Source organism: Podarcis muralis, chromosome 6, assembly GCF_964188315.1.
Source record: "Podarcis muralis chromosome 6, rPodMur119.hap1.1, whole genome shotgun sequence".
Classification (NCBI taxonomy): domain Eukaryota; kingdom Metazoa; phylum Chordata; class Lepidosauria; order Squamata; family Lacertidae; genus Podarcis; species Podarcis muralis.
This window is the reverse complement of record NC_135660.1, coordinates 39620281-39636600: the sequence shown is the minus strand read 5'-3', so window position 1 is coordinate 39636600 and position 16320 is coordinate 39620281. Positions and strand designations below refer to the sequence as shown.

General features: G+C 44.4%; 2 protein-coding genes across 7 annotated transcripts in view; one reads left to right on the top strand and one right to left on the bottom strand.

Annotated features, from left to right (window-relative positions):
* The window catches only part of GIGYF2 (GRB10 interacting GYF protein 2), a 73347-nt gene extending 64566 nt beyond the window's left edge, over positions 1 to 8781 (bottom strand). For 3 of the 5 annotated variants that reach the window (XM_077930069.1, XM_028730721.2, XM_028730724.2), the window contains exon 1: positions 8665 to 8781. The gene's annotated coding sequence lies outside the window, so the exon portion shown is untranslated. The remainder of the gene's footprint in view (positions 1 to 8664) is intronic. The other 2 variants (XM_077930071.1, XM_028730728.2) reach the window with 1 other exon arrangement.
* Positions 1 to 16320, top strand: part of LOC114598132 (nuclear body protein SP140-like protein) — a 402008-nt gene that overhangs the window by 305682 nt on the left and 80006 nt on the right. The window lies entirely within an intron of this gene.

The following is a 16320-nucleotide window of genomic DNA, read 5'->3' as shown; positions in this document are numbered from 1 at the left end:
TGCCACCACAGGACGCCTCCTGGATCTCAAGAGGTGCAGAGAAGGAGGCAGGAAGGTGAGCTGGAAAGCAAAGACTCAAACAAGGCTGGATCTATCACAGTGGGGAATGCAGCAGCTGCAGCCTGTTCATCCCCCCTACCATTGGGAGTCAGTTGCTACTTCAATCCCTCTTTTTCAGGAGAAATATCCAGGCAGTGAGAAAGTACTGCAGGACCAAGAAAGGCTCTATTACAGTAGTAGCCCAGGCCCTAGCCTGATCTCACCCTGGGGGTGTCTCAACCAGGCAGGCAGGCAAAGCACAGTGCTGACTTGTGCCTGGCCAGGCTCATTCTGCGGCAGAGGATGTGCCACTGCTGAAGCCTTCACCAGTTCCTCCTCATCTTGTGCAGGGCCAGTTCACAGACCCCCTGGGATAACTCCACTAGGAACCACTGCTATAGAAAAAATATATTCAAATCAAATCAAAATTAAAAATGTACCATGGAACAGAAAAAGAGGCAAGAGGCTGCTGTATAATACTGGCTTTGCAAGCATTCACACTAAGAAGAAAAACACATCAAAAACAGGAAGCATCCAAGGATGGTGTTTAAAGAGAAATGAAACTTACAGAAGCAAAAAGAAAAAGAAAAAAGGAATTGGTTCCTTATTTATACACTGTGCCCAATGCATTTGGCCAAAAAAGCTTTGCCCAAGGGCCTTTTTGTTTTTGTTTTTGACCCAAACAATCTAAGTTTCTGTTGCACATAAACATTCACACCAAGCAACTAAAATGACTTCTGTATCAAGAAGGATTAATTGAAACACAGCGATTTAATTCATGATTTTTAAAGGCCAATTTAAATTAAATTTCCCATCAACATTTCTTCATATATTGCCTAAACATTGGTATAAACATGATAACTAAAACATGTACATTTATAACTAAATAGGGTATTAATTACAATATTTCTTCATTCTTAAAACCAAGCTTTGCATCTTTTTGTCATGCTGCTTCCGTTTGCACATAACAGTAAGCCGTGGTCTAAAAAAACCCATAGCCTACCACAGACATGAGGCAACTCCAGCCTGTGGGCCAAATTAGGCCTACCACAGATCTTAATTTGGCCCACTGGGCCATTTCTCCCCAACTATGCCCACCTGCCCCATAAGAATGATCATAGCAAACATACTATTATCCTTGAAATTATGAAAAGTACGTATGATAATTGACCAGTCAAATATTGTCAACTGATCACATACCATTTGATTCTGGACAAATACTGTCAAAATCCCTTGCAAACACGAATGTCACCATGTAAGTAGCAGCACTTTTTTGTTTCGCTTCATTATGGTGTTGTTTGTTACTTACTTCCTGCCTAGAAGCATAGCAAAGTTTCTCTCACAAGTCACCTGCGAAAACTATAGGCACCTTTAAACAAAATCAGGTCAGAAAGCAGACAGCAGCTGCAAAGGTCACCACTGCCTTGGATCATCTAGGACTCTATCTTGCATGCTTCAGGAACAATCTGCATATGATCTGTCCATTCTGTACAGGTTCTAGGGAGCCACTGGACTCCATTTTTTTGTAAATGTTTTATTGTTCCATGGTAACTTAACAAATTTGTTTTTGCAATTATTGTAAGCTATCTATGACTAAACTTAATTTTTAACAACATTATCTGGCAATCTTTGACCAAATCTTCTTTGCCTTCTTAAATACCCAGTCCTAAAGAGTTACAGGGGGCGGAGGGGAGACACACACCTTGATTTTATAATACTAAAATTAAACTAATAAGCCAGAAAAGCACATTACATCATATTCTGCATATTTCCACCCTCATCGTTCAGCCCAGACACTGAGATCCAGCACCGAAGGCCTTTTGGTGGTTCCCTCACTGCGAGAAGTGAGGTTACAGGGAACCAGGCAGAGGGCCTTCTCGGTAGTGGCGCCTGCCCTGTGGAATGCCCTCCCATCAGATGTCAAGGTAATAAGCAACTATCCTACTTTTAGAAGGCAGCCCTGTTTAGGGAAGTTTTAAATGTTTAATGCTGTATTGTGTTTTTAATATTCGACTGGGAGTTGCCCAGAGTGGCTGGGGAAACCCATCCAGATGGGCAGGGTATAAATTAATTATTATTATTATTATTATTATTATTATTATTATTATTATTATTAACACTACTACTACAATATTTCTGAGAAGCACAAGAATAGCCTTTAAGCCCCTAAAAAGCAGCCACAAAACATATACACAAATTTATCTAGAACATTATGTGCTAACCAAAGGAAAATAATTTCTTTAGGGCAAGGAGTGATACAAGCAAAAACAAACAAACCATGGCTTCATGTTCACTAGAAATCACGGGTCAGTAGGGAGAGGCAAACCACAATTTGGGGCTTGGACAGAAGAACAAGTCAAGACTCCCCATAACTGTTAAGTGACTTCAAAGAATTGTAATAATCCACACAAACACAAAACAGTGGTCCTTATGCATGAAAGTATCTCAAAGTTTCCAAACCAATAGTAAGCTTCTGTACTAGCTTTCATGTTAAAAAAACCAAAGTAGAACTACATAACAGAACGAAATAAGCACGTGGGAGAATAGCAACCACAGTGTTTCCTGGATGAGACATTCTTTATCAACCCATTTTCATCTGCATTTAGACAAAACTTCCCACTCCATAGTAGGGCAATACCTTTATTAAGACCAACCAAAATGTCACAAAATAGTGAGTAAGCTTTCAATTCTGCAGAACTCTTCATCGGGCTATATGTTACTCAGATTGGCAGGGGCTGGGGGAGAGAGATTGAGGGAAAGTGAAAGCATGGTGGAATTTATTTGTTTGGAGGGTCACAGGGGAAATTTCAACCTGCTAATCCTCTCAAGACATTTACATTGTAGACCACTACATTTTATCACCTTAGTTGCAATAACTTTCAGCCATCAAAGGGGAAGATCTCAAATATTTACACTCTTACAGTGGTACCTCTGGTTACGTACTTAATTCATTCCGGAGGTCCATTCTTAACCTGAAACTGTTCTTAACCTGAAGCAGCACTTTAGCTAATGGGGCCTCCCGCTGCTGCCGCCACTGCGTGATTTCTGTTCTCAACCTGAAGCAAAGTTCTTAACCTGAGGTATTATTTCTGGGTTAGTGGAGTCTGTAACCTAAAGCGTATGTAACCCGAGGTACCACTGTATTTAGGCAAATGGAGTTCCAGAACAGCCTTAGGCAATGCCTGCTCAGTGTACTGGATGCCAGAATGCAGCGTTACACAAAGGTTCAGTATTTAGTTATTTAACACTTATACAAAATCACTAAATAAGATTAGTGCGAGTTTTAGAGTGCACTATCCTCACTACACTGGAAACATATACAGCAGAGTGTTAACTAAGAATCTCTCTATCCAATTAAATGATTTGATGCCATGATCAAGAAGATGAGATTTAGAAGAATTAAGCTAAATCGAGCAGTGGTGGGCAAGCATGATGAGCTTTTAGAGAAGTTCACAACGGGGAACATGGGGTCTCAATCAATCAGGTAAACAGTCTAAAAGGAACTCCTGGAAAAACACAATGGCAGCTGTGATCAGTGAGGCCCAGTGTTAGTTACATACGAACTGAAGATTCAGTCTTTGGTAGCAGTTAAGCATGCTTTTGTGGCCCCAAGTCTTGAATGCTAATCTTACTATTTATTTCATAAAATTTATACTCTGCTTGATTTTTAAAAACCTCAAAGTGGCTTACAAAAAGTTAAAACAATAAAACTGAGGAAAAAATCTCAACCATACTTCAAAACATACAAACCTACTAAACCAAACAATAGGCACTGAGTTCCAAAGTGCAGGTGCTGCCACACTAAATGATTGAGTTCTTACAAATATGGAATGGGTATTATGTGGCACCTGTAGTAATGCCAATATGTGATCTATAATAAGTCATCCAGGTTGGACTTCTCTTAAACTTTTCAGAAGCTACTAATACCACAGCCCAGTGCCTGATGGGTGTGGGGAGAAAGAACCAGTTTTGCAGCAACTGAAGTTTGCCAGCATGTTTCTGGACCCAATTAAGCAGCTGTCATTGGCTTGCAAAACTCATACAGAATGGGTCTATAAACCTTGAGCACATCTCTTTTTACACATATCCCAGGGTTCACAGAAAGGATCCTATAATTGCAAGAAGAAATAAGTTAGCAGCACAATAGAAAAGTGCTTGTCTGTGTTCATCCCAAGGCCCTGGAATTCCCTATAGATAAAGTATATACAAATACCCATCCATGCCTTTTTTCCAGAAATATCTCATGTTTTGTCAGACATTAAGAGGCAGAAGTTTAACTGCTGCTGATCTTAATTATCTATGACAATGCTAAACTTTCTGTGGATATTATTATTACTACGACTATTGTTGTTGTAGGTTATATTTGTTGGGTCTTTTTAAAATAATTTTTATGCTTTTAACACTATACACTATGCTGATCACTGAAAAATGGAAAATCAATTTAGCAAGAAGGGTCATTCCATACCAAGTGATCCAACTTCTTTACCTCAAGACACCCAATTTTCTTAATATTTTGTACACTTGTTGAATGATCAAAACTAAGTTTAAATTTCAAACTTTTATTTTTTTATCTCATCCTGTTTGTGGGTTATGAGGGTTTGAAATTTCAAAAAATTGACAATTTTGGCCTTGCCAGACTATACAAAAACCTTAAAAGCTCAGCCCAGAATTGAGATATGGCAAAACTAATAACACCAATCTCTTCAGAACATCATGGGCTTTAATATATGTCACATGTTGGGTTTACTTTATATTATAAATTTAAGTTACAAAATTAAAAATTCAAAAAAATTGTATTATTTAATATTTCTAAGACCTACCTGCAAATTTTCATCTTGGAATCTGAATGGGATCATATTCTAAAAAAATATTTTGTACATACATGTCTGCCTTATTCAGTTCTATTTAGGATAAATGGGTCTTCTTGAGAGTAAAATATAACAGAATAAACTAGACTTCAAACTGTAATATCAGTTACTTAGGGCATTTTTAAAGGAAGTTATTCAATTAAAAGTTATCTGAAAAGCTAGTAAGGCTTTTCTTTTAAAAATGTGTTCCAATGCAGAGTGATAGCTTGATGACTCTTAGTTTTGATCGTTCAACAAGTGTACAAAATATTAAGAAAATTGGATGACATGAGGTAAAAAAATTGGCTCACTTGATATGGAATGACCCAGAAGTTCACTAAGTGAAGTAAAACTACAACAACAGCATCCCAGATGTGAAGTCAACAGCACTTACCAGGAGAGTTGGTGTGGTCAGGGCTGCATGAGCACACACAGTGGGGAATGCCACATTGGTTCCACCAGTGCACCCACACAGCCCCAAGCTCACCATCCCATCCCATCTCCCTTGCAGGCTATTGCTATAGATCCACCTTGCTGGGCAAGCCACTCCTGAAATTCAGTAAAGAAGTAAATGTTAATTCTCAGTCCATATTATCTCAAAGTAACCTGACAAGACAAAATCCATGAAATATAATCTTCCACATGGAGTTCCTAAACATTGAAGAACTGGACATTTAAACAAACTGCCCAGCGAGCCAACCAGTCAAGTAACAGTTGCTCTGGCAAGGATAACTTCAAAATGTGGTTATTGATCTAGGCTTTTTAAAGATAAACTATAGTTAAACAAGTGCTTTTTTCATAGAAAAAAGGGTGCTGGTACTCACCATGATCCCCCCCTTTTCTCTCTCTCTCACACACACTCTCTCCTGTCACCCCACAGTTAAAGCTGCACTTTGTGCACACCCTTCTTCAACCTCCCCCCCACACCTTGCCCAGTCCACTCGTCACACCCACCCTCCCATTTCTCCTTCTCCTCCCAGCCACCAGCCACACCATCCACACTGACCCCTACAGCTTGTCCCACATCTAGGGGGAGAGTGTGCAAGGGGGAATGGTGCAACCTGTTGACTGAGAGCAGAAATACAACCCCAAACAAGGGCCTCCTTTCCTTGCCACCACCTCAGCCTCCTGCTTTTCACAACCCCCTTTTAGTCATGGTTGCTTGCTTGGTCTCACTACCCTCCATTTACCTTACTGCAAGGTTGGGGGGGGGGGGGAGGTGCCGGTACTGTGTACTGTTGAGTTCTGCCAGAAAAAAAGCACTGGTTAAAACTAATCATAGCTCCTGACTTGAACAGAATGGCAAATTGCATCTAGTATAAAACAAAGCCAAATGCTTCTAAACTGCTCCTTGCTGCCTTCCTGCTACTTAGTACATAGTTTGGATACAAGTAGTTTCTGCTGTGTCCTGTTCTCACTAGCTTTAGGTTCAGAGGAAAAGGTTGCTAGCAGACCTCTCCTTTTGTATGTTCTTATATATGTGATTGTTCTTTCTTGTAAAAGTAAGAGCTCTCCTTGTAAGAGTAAGAGCTCTCCTTGTAAGAGTAGCCTTCTGGTCTTTGAATCTGCTTGCTCAGAGGTGGGAACCTGTGGTCCTCCAGATGGTGATGGAATAGAATTATCATCATCATTGATAACTGGCTATGCTGGCTGAGGCTGATAGCCAATGTAGTCCAAAAACATATGAAGGGCCACAGGGTCCGCATCTCTTCAGGTAACTCATAATACAGTCATACCTTGGAAGTAGAACAGAATCTGTTCTGGGAGTCCGTTCGACTTCCAAAACTTTTGGAAACTAAAGCACAGCTTCTGATTGGCTGCAGGAAGCTCCAAAAATAGTTTGGAAACTGGAACAGTCACTTCCAGGTTTGCAGTGTTTGGGAGCCAAAACGTTAGAGAACTAAGCTATTCGAAAACCAAGGTACAACTGTATCGCCATGCTTGCCTCACTTCTGCTTCCCATACAGACATGTTGATGCTCATCCTTTGCATCTGGCCACAAACTTGTTTGTGTACCTGATTGGTGTTCTTGGTCCTAATTTTATTGTGCCTCTTGACCATTCTCCCTACAGCCAGTCCTGCAAAGACTCTGTGCAACAGCTCCTGTAAGCTCATCAGCAAACACAATTATATTAATCATACTGCTATAAATAATGCAAATGCCATTTATTAGACTAGTATTTTCTTCAGATCAGGTTATAACCACAAAGTGGCTCACTATCCTGAATAAGCTTCAGAAAACAAATCTGTCTTGCCTGTGTCTACTTTTATATTATTTGCTTGGTTTATAATATCCAGAGATGGCCAGCTCCATCTTTAATGGCAATCACCTTGAATGTCCAACAGTTGAACGTGAAGTAAGAAAATCTGTAAGAGCACTGTTTTTGTGCAACTTTGAAACATATTATCAGCTAAATAAAAAAACCCAAGATTAACAGTGATACAGTGATTCCAGATTTTTTTTAAAAAAATTCAAACTGGTGGAAATGGATCTCTTCTGAGGAGATCTCTTAAATCACTAAAAAAAAACCAACTTCAGTGACAATTACAAAAAGTAATTTTGCAAACTAGTATCCCTGGAAATAAGGTTGCAAACATAAGACTTACCCTAGTAACCCATTTGCTAAGGGCTAGTAGTAAAATATTTCTGGTCATTTAAGAAATTGTTCTGCTATACCATGTGTTATTTTCCAACTGTAAGTAAACTAGCAATTATATGAACTGAAGTTATGTATCATTTGTTCATAACTATCTTCCAGGTTGCTTGTGGGCTTCTTACAGGCATATGGTTGGCCACTGTGAGAAAAGAATGACGAATCAGACAGGCCTTTAGTCTGAAGCACTAGAGCTCATATTTTTATGCACAAATCTCAATACAACTTCACAGAGAGAATGAATAGTAAGAGAATATTCAAATTAACAGATTGCTATCATGCTGTCCAGAACAGTTTGTTACTTGAGAAATGACCAATATATGCTTAACCAGAGTTTCTGCATCTTCTACACCCCCCTGTATTTAGTGGAAGTACGTGTCATTTCTAGTGGCCAGTATATACCTTCACTGTCTTAAATCTCAGGAGTCACCAGATATTATCAGCTTCACTTCAAACACCACTATCACCCCACAGCTTTCCCCCAAAGTACACACAACCCTCCATTTGTAAAGCCCTCGTCATGAGTGCCGGTATAATGTTCAACTAACCGGCTCATTAGGCAACAGCTGCTGGAGCCTTCCTTCCCCCTTGGCGTTGACAAGTCATGGCCATGGAGTAGGAAAGTCTCTTTCTACAGAACGAGTTGAAGAGGAAATGGTCGCAGGGGGAATCACACAGGGACCGGGAATAACTGCACGTTCCTCTGTAGCTGCCAGCCAAGGAGTAAGTCCGTATCACCCGCCCACCCGGACCCAGCAGTTCCTGCCAATATGCCGCATGGAGAAGGAAAGGCCCACAGCTGTCTTGTGTCAGGTCTGAGCCAAGGCAGCTCCTAAACCCTCAGAACTTCCTCCCACCCGCCCAGGCACGGCAAACCACCCAGCAGCCCACGCCACAGCTAAGGAACCCCGACGCCACGCTCAAGCCCGTTTCCCCTCGCCTGCCACGCGCTTCTCCGGACACGAGACATACGGGAGACCGGTGCTCGGCGAGAGGCCTGGGCGTGTTCGCGCGGAAGGGCCGCGACAGAGGGGCAGCCGCTTGGACCTGAGGGGAAAGCGGGAACTCAGCGAGGGGGTCGCGCCCGAAAGGGAGGGCGCAGGACGGCCAGGGGGTCGGTTTACCTGAGGTCGCGGACGGAGAGCCTCTCGGATCCAAAGCCTATCCTCAGCACCGACAACACAAGATGGCTGCCGCGCCGCCACGCAAGGTCATGTGACCTCGCTGTCGTGACTCCGCCCCCTTCCTTCCCCGCAAGCCGCGGACCGAGGAAGCCGGAGAAGTCGGGCTCTCGAACGCGGGCGCCAACGGCGGCTCCGTGAGCGGAAGCCGCGCTCCCTCGTCTCGGTATTCTCGGAACGGCGGAGGCGCCTGAGAAACGGGCCCGTGGTCTCACTCTGTGGGACCTACACAGGGATAGCTAGTGTCTGTGCGTCAGAGTGTTTTCCCTCACACACGGAAAAGGAGTTGCTCCCTCACGCAGAGTCACTAAAACACTCATTAAAAGAACCTCGACTCGACCGTCCACAATCGACTCTGAGGGAAGGAACCGAGCCTTGTTCTTGACAGGATCATTGGCGGGCAACGAAGAAGACACTTTGATCTGTTGTCACAGGGACACCACCAGCGCCGTGTTTCACTACACGACCAAACACGGGACGGTGTGCGTGTGTTTGTGTCAGTGCCCAGAATGGGATGCCAACCTGCGAGTTTCTTTAAAATTTCTGTGCCACTAGAGGGCATACAATGACAGGAGGAGGAGGAGGAGGCAGAAAAGGGGCCAAAAGCCCTCCTAAATACTGTAGTCAAAGCACACTCGAGTTCAAGAAGCAGAGCGGAGCTTCCTTTCTGGGGCAAATACAGTCATTTTTGTCTCTCTAAATTTCTGTCTTCCCCTTCTCTCAAAGCAGCACAGGGCAGCAAAGACAAAAGTGATAAAATAATACTTTTAAAAATGAAATGAAAACCATTTAAAACAGCTAAACATATTTAAGAGTAGCTAAATAAATGCAAAGCAACCACATTATCTGACAGCTAATAATTTTTAAGGTTACCAAGAATAGTGTCTTTCAGCCACCCAATGCCTGGCTGAGTAAGAATGCTTTAAAACCCCTCCTGAAAGTTAATAATGAGGGAGAGACACACCCACCACCAGGGAGGCTGTTCCATCAGCTGGAAGCCACTGATAAAGATAAACACAGGTGGAAAGAGTTAACCCCCTACCAACACACCCAGCATGGTGTTGATGGGGGTGAGGACCTTGTGGTTCTTTTTTAAAAATAAATAAATAAAATAAAAACATCTAATGATCACACATTTAAGATATTGTTTGGGATCAGGATTTTAGATGATCTATACCTATCATAACTTGTAAAAATAAAGGCTTGATAGAATCAGAGAGGACTGCAAGAAGATCAAACATATCCATTCTTAAGGAAATCAGCCCTGAGTGCTCACTGGAAGGACAGATCGTGAAGTTGAGGCTCCAATACTTTGGCCACCTCATGAGAAGAGAAGACTCCCTGGAAAAGACCCTGATGTTGGGAAAGATGGAGGGCACAAGGAGAAGGGGACGACAGAGGACAAGATAATAATAATAATAATAATAATAATAATAATAATAATAATAATAATAATTTATTATTTGTACCCCGCCCATCTGGCTGGGTTTCCCCAGCCACTCTGGGCGGCTTCCATAGAAACCAAAGATACAGTAAAATATCACAGATTAAAAACCTCCCTGAACAGGGCTGCCTTAAGATGTCTTCTGAATGTCAGGTAGTTATTTATCGCTTTGACATCTGATGGGAGGGCGTTCCACAGGGCGGGCGCCACTACCGAGAAGGCCCTCTGTCTGGTTCCCTGTAGCTTTGCTTCTCGCAATGAGGGAACCGCCAGAAGGCCCTCGGCGCTGGACCTCAGTGTCCGGGCAGAACGATGGGGGTGGAGACGCTCCTTCAGCTATAAGATGGTTGGACAGTGTTCTCAAAGCTACAAACATGAGCCTGACCAAACTGCGGGAGGCAGTGGAAGACAGGAGTGCCTGGCGTGCTCTGGTTCATGGGGTCACGAAGAGTCGGACACGACTAAACAACTAAACAACAACAACAGAATCAGAGATGGGGGTTTTGTACATTACATAAGTGTGAAGATGCAGTTTGACAAACTGGGCCTCTCATCCCATGCATGGTCTCATGTTGCAGGGGCATAGCATGGTGGGAACAAGGGGGCTGTAGCCCCAGGTGTATGATTTTGAGGAGGCGTGAACCAGGCATGCCAACACAGGGATCCCCATCCTGCCCTGCCTGCCACCAGGGGTCTCTGGGCCCCAAAGCCACCACACCCTTGGCCCCCTTGCTGAATGGCCACCCGGCCAGCATCAGAGAGATTCGCCCACCAAGGGTTGCATAGGCTGACCAGGTTCCCCTATGCATGGGCGGTGCAGGGCAGCCTTGTGAACCCTCTGTGCCCATACCCAACCAGCGGCAAGGGCTGGGCACTGGCACAGCAGATTTTGTTCACCCTCTGTGCCCTGCACCTACTCCTGCCTGGTGCGCTCATCCCAGGCACCGACAAAGGACACACATCAATATGAGGAACTGTTGGAATGATAGTGCTTCAGGCACCACTAGTGTTTGAGGTAAAATTAACCCCTACTAGAAATGGCAGCTTTCTGTGTGTTGGCACTTAATACAGTAAGCCCATGACTTATGTATGGGGTTACATTCCAGGAATAGCACTTACAGCCAAAATAGTATATAGTCAAAGCACATTGGGTGCAATGGCAGGTGGAATTGCCATCCCACCCTCTTAAAAAAAATATTTTTGCCAAACACATAAAGCTGTTTGCGCACAAGTTACCAGTAAATATGTGCAAATCGTGAGTGTACTGTACTGTGAAATTTCCTCTTCGTTGAACTGGGTAGCACTGCTTCACTGCACGCTTTATGACATCTGTGAAGGTATTTTTTAATTACACCAGGCTTTCCCAGAGTGAAGATTGCTGTTAACATACATGAGGTAGATTGTTGCTGTGCATTTGGCTTTCTTAAGTTTCTTATGTTGTATTATTTCATTTAATTATAAGCTGTTTTGCGGGCCTCATGGCTAAAAGGTGCCCTATATTACTTAGGTAATAAAAGGATTCTCCCTGATTATATGGTGAGAATTTCTCAGTACTAGGAAAAGATCCCTATGTTTCAAGCACATTGGCAATGAGCCAGGGTCTGAAGAATCCCTGCACCTAATCTGCTCATTACACCATACTTTACTCCTTCACTCAACACCAGTGCAATTGCCAAGTTGCCACCTCTTTAAAAGCCCATTAAAAAACTTGCCTGGTAGCATTATAGGTGTTTTCCCTTCACTACCTGGAGACCATAATGGGAAGCGGGTGGCGCTGTGGGTAAAACCTCAGCGCCTAGGACTTGCCAATCGTCAGGTCGGTGGTTCGAATCCCCGCGGCGGGGTGCGCTCCCCTTGCTCGGTCCCAGCACCTGCCAACCTAGTAATAATAATATAATAATAATAATTTATTATTTATACCCCGCCCATCTGGCTGGGTTTCCCCAGCCACTCTGGGCGGCTTCCAACTGAATATTAAAAACAGTACAGCATCAAACATTAAAAACTTCCCTAAAGAGGGCTGCCTTCAGATGACTTCTAAAAGTAAAATAGTTGTTTATTGCTTTGACATCTGCTGGGAGGGCGTTCCACAGGGCAGGAGCCACTACCGAGAAGGCCCTCTGCCTGGTTCCCTGTAACCTTACTTCTCGCAATGAGGGAACCGCCAGAAGGCCCTCGGCGCTGGATCTCAGTGTCCGGGCTGAACGATGGGGGTGGAGACGCTCCTTCAGATATACTGGACCGAGGCCGTTTAGGGCTTTAAAGGTCAGCACCAACACTTTGAATTGTGCTCGGAAACGTACTGGGAGCCAATGCAGATCTCTCAGAACTGGTGTTATGTGGTCCCAGCGGCCACTCCCAGTCACCAGTCTAGCGGCCGCATTCTGGATTAATTGCAGTTTCCGGGTCACCTTCAAAGGTAGCCCCACGTAGAGCGCGTTGCAGTAGTCCAAGCGGGAGATAACTAGAGCATGCACCACTCTGGCAAGACAGTCTGCGGGCAGGTAGGGTCTTAGCCTGCGTACCAGGTGGAGCTGGTAGACAGCTGCCCTGGACACAGAATTAACCTGTGCCTCCATGGACAGCTGTGAGTCCAAAATGACTCCCAGGCTGCGCACCTGGTCCTTCAGGGGCACAGTTACCCCATTCAGGACCAGGGAATCCCCCACACCTGCCCGCCCCCTGTCCCCCAAAAACAGTACTTCTGTCTTGTCAGGATTCAGCCTCAGTCTGTTAGCCGCCATCCATCCTCCAACCGCCTCCAGGCACTCACACAGGACCTTCACCGCCTTCACTGGTTCTGATTTAAAGGAGAGGTAGAGCTGGGTGTCATCTGCATACTGATGAACACCCAGCCCAAACCCCCTGATGATCTCTCCCAGCGGCTTCATATAGATATTAAAAAGCATGGGGGAGAGGACGGAACCCTGAGGCACCCCACAAGTGAGAGCCCAGGGGTCTGAACACTCATCCCCCACCACCACTTTCTGGACACGGCCCAGGAGAAAGGAGCGGAACCACCGCATAACAGTGCCCCCAGCTCCCAGCCCCTCTAGACGGTCCAGAAGGATGTTATGGTCGATGGTGTCAAAGGCCGCTGAGAGATCCAGCAGAACTAGGAAACAGCTCTCACCTTTGTCCCTAGCCCGCCGGAGATCATCAACCAGCGCGACCAAGGCAGTTTCAGTCCCATGGTGAGGCCTGAATCCCGATTGGAAGGGATCCAAATGGTCCGCATCCTCCAGGCGTGCTTGGAGTTGTCTGGCAACCACCCGCTCAATCACCTTGCCCAAGAATGGTAAATTTGAGACTGGGCGATAGTTGGCCAAATTGGCTGGGTCTAAAGATGTTTTTTTAAGAAGCGGTTTAATGACCGCCTCTTTCAGCGGGTCTGGGAAGGCTCCCTCATAGAGGGAAGCATTCACCACCCCGCAGAGCCCATCGCCCAGCCCTTCCCGGCTCGCTTTTATCAGCCAGGATGGGCAAGGATCCAGGAGACAGGTGGTCGGTTTCACTTGTCCAAGCAGCCTGTCCACATCCTCGGAGGTAACAGATTGGAACTGATCCCATGTAACAGGACCAGACAGAACTCTAGCACTCTCCCACCCTGGCCCTGCTCCCACGGTGGAGTCTACCTCCTTCTGAATCTGAGCGACTTTATCTGCAAAAAACTTTGCAAAAGCATTGCAGGAGATCTTGGGGTCCCTACCAGGCCCCGGTGGTGCAGGTGGTTCCGATAGATTGCGAACCACCTGAAAAAGTCTCCTGCTGCTGTTTTCTGCAGATGCAATGGAGGCGGTGAAGAAGGCCCTCTTCGCCGTTGCCATTGCCACTTGGTAGGCTCGACGTTGAGCTCTAGCCCGTGTCCGGTCTGATTCAGAATGAGTTTTCCGCCACCGGCGCTCTAGCCGTCTCAACGATTGTTTCATCACCCTCAGCTCCGGGGAAAACCACGGGGCTGTCCGGGCTCCATGCAATCGGAGTTCGAAAGCACCCCCGGGTGCAAGTAGATAAATAGGGACCGCGTACTAGCGGGAAGGTAAACGGCGTTTCCATGTGCTGTTGGCTTGCCAGATGCAGCTTGTCACGCTGGCCACGTGACCTGGCCCCCGGCCTCTTAAGTGAGATGGGCGCACAACCCTAGAGTCGGACACGACTGGCCCGTACGGGCAGGGGTACCTTTACCTTTACCTGGAGACCATAATTGCCTTGAAACCTTCTCATTGGTATGCCATGAGTGCAGCTCTTGGTTAAACCCATCTGCCCAACCTAGTTTTGTATCCTCTGTCAGCACACTGCTTAACTTGTGGTACCACCATAGTTTTTTATTGCTCACTGCTAAAGTCAGGAACTTGTTGAAGGAACTGTGCAGAAGTTTCAAACATAGGTAACACTTCTTAGGAGACACTCAAGGTGTCTAGTCTGAATTTACAATATATATATTTATGTGAATTGCCCTGAGACCTCTGGGTATAGAGTGGTATATAATTTCAATAAATAATATTTACAGATTTCAGCACTGTGCATTATAGAATACACACACAGTCTAAGGGAAAGCAGTGGGGCAGACAGAAAACTGCTTAGACCTGTACCTAGAAAGCACAGGACAAGCAGAAAACCATTCAAACCCGTGCTTTCTAGGTACAGGAAAAGCAGAAATGTGGATAGGCCCTAATTTCCATATGTCATAGTACTATATACTGCATAATCATAGCAAGATGGATACTGCTGATATCAGAAGAATACTGTTCCCATGTATGCCTCTTGAGCAGGAGGGGGATTGGAGGCACCGTGTTGAAGGAGCTGTGCTCAGACAGCTGGAGCAAGACCTACCTCTCTGGAGCATTTCTTAAAATTTGTGACAGTTCTGAGACCCTCCAGTAGGTGGTGCTTAAACAACAGGAATTTTAATTAATAGTGCAAAGCTGAAAACCCAAGAATCATTCAATTAAATGTCCTATGATTTACCCTTCATCCTGTCACTGATAGCCTTGTAGTTTCTTTTTTCCAGTTCAAGCCCCCGTAAAGGCAATTGCAATAGGCAAGGATAGGTTGTTCAGTGCTTCCTTAACTGAAATTTCATTTTTTCCCTTCAAAATAAAGAAACAAGTAAAAAGTCTCTTTACAGACTGACTGCATTTGAATGATCATCTCTTAGCTTAAAAAGTCAGCGTGCAAAGAATAATATTGGCCATGCACACAGTCCCTTCACGTGAGCCAGCAAACAAACCAGGAAGGAAGTATTCCATTAGCTATGGATCTGATCATTGTACAGTATGATGTTTTCAGCTACTTCATTATACACTACCATTATTTGTTTTTCAGTTGACAGTTTATAAATATTCTTAAAAACAAATAAACATTTCCCTATTTCATCCAAACTAGGAAACAGGTAGTTAAAGGGCTTTGGAACAAGTCAGCCTATCAGCCCGAATCCCAAAGACAAGCAGCCACTCTCTCTCATCAAATAGAAAGCTCAAAATAGCTCCAAAAGTGGCATATTGATCTAGGTCATTTCGCAGGAATTTTACAGAAGATGGCGGGGAGGGAAGTTAAATAGTTGGATCTAGGACATTGCCTATTCATAGACTCTCTAGAATAAGGAGAGGGAACTGTTGGCCCTCTATATGTCCTTGGACTCCTATCAGCCGTGTGGACAGTGGTCAGTGAGAACTGATTTACTACACCAGTAATCACTTTACACTTTAAAAAAGGTCTCAAATGGATTTACAATACAGTGGTACTTTGGGTTAAATACGCTTCAGGTTACAGACTCCGCTAACCCAGAAATATTACCTTGGGTTAAGAACTTTGCTTCAGGATGAGAACAGAAATCGTGCTCCAGCGGTGTGGCGGCAGCAGGAGGCCCCATTAGCTAAAGTGGTGCTTCAGGTTAAGAACAGTTTCAGGTTAAGAACGGACCTCCGGAATGAATTAAGTACTTAGCCCGAGGTACCACTGTATATACAATACAATAAAACATATTAAACAAAGCACAATATATATAAAGTAGCAATTATATTAAAAAATACTAAATCCCGGATCGAGGTTTGTATCTAAAGTAGTACTAAATCACTCATTGCATGAGTGCAATGATTTTAGCTTGCACCACAGAACTCCGCCCCCTCCTTCTCCCATGAAGGATGAGACAGAAT